Raw genomic sequence first — 536 nt, forward strand, 5'->3', positions numbered from 1 at the left:
AATCAAACATTGCACTATCTACATATCAGTATCTGCGACCCGAGTTACTAAGCTCGTAGGGGTGTCTCAACACCTAATGCCTTAAGACAAACTAGTCTAGAAGTCCTTAGCTAAAAGCTCGTTACATAAGTTAAAGATGCATGATGTTTTAAGTTATATGTATATTTATTAAAAAAAAAATAGAAAAAAAAGAGAAAAAAATAATAATCTCAACCCAAGGAAGTTAACCTTAAACATTAGAACAAAAATTTTATTTTTTTTCAAGAAAAGCCCTATAATGATGTATTGATATATTGAGCACAAAAAAAAAGTTTATTAATATCTTGTTTAAGAGGTATTGAGCAGATGTATAAATTTAATGAGTTTGTTTATCAAGATAGATTAATGGAAGTTGAATGATGAATACCTTGCTTTGTGGAATTTGTAAATTATTTTTCTATTTTAACGCTTTGATTACTAAAAACTAGTAATAAGCTGGTTGGGGATGTGTTATTAGTACTTAAATGTGCATTTTTATCAAGATTTTATATTATAAC

The sequence above is a fragment of the Populus euphratica genome, unplaced genomic scaffold (assembly GCF_000495115.2).
Source record: "Populus euphratica unplaced genomic scaffold, PopEup_1.0 scaffold1691.1, whole genome shotgun sequence".
Lineage (NCBI taxonomy): Eukaryota > Viridiplantae > Streptophyta > Magnoliopsida > Malpighiales > Salicaceae > Populus > Populus euphratica.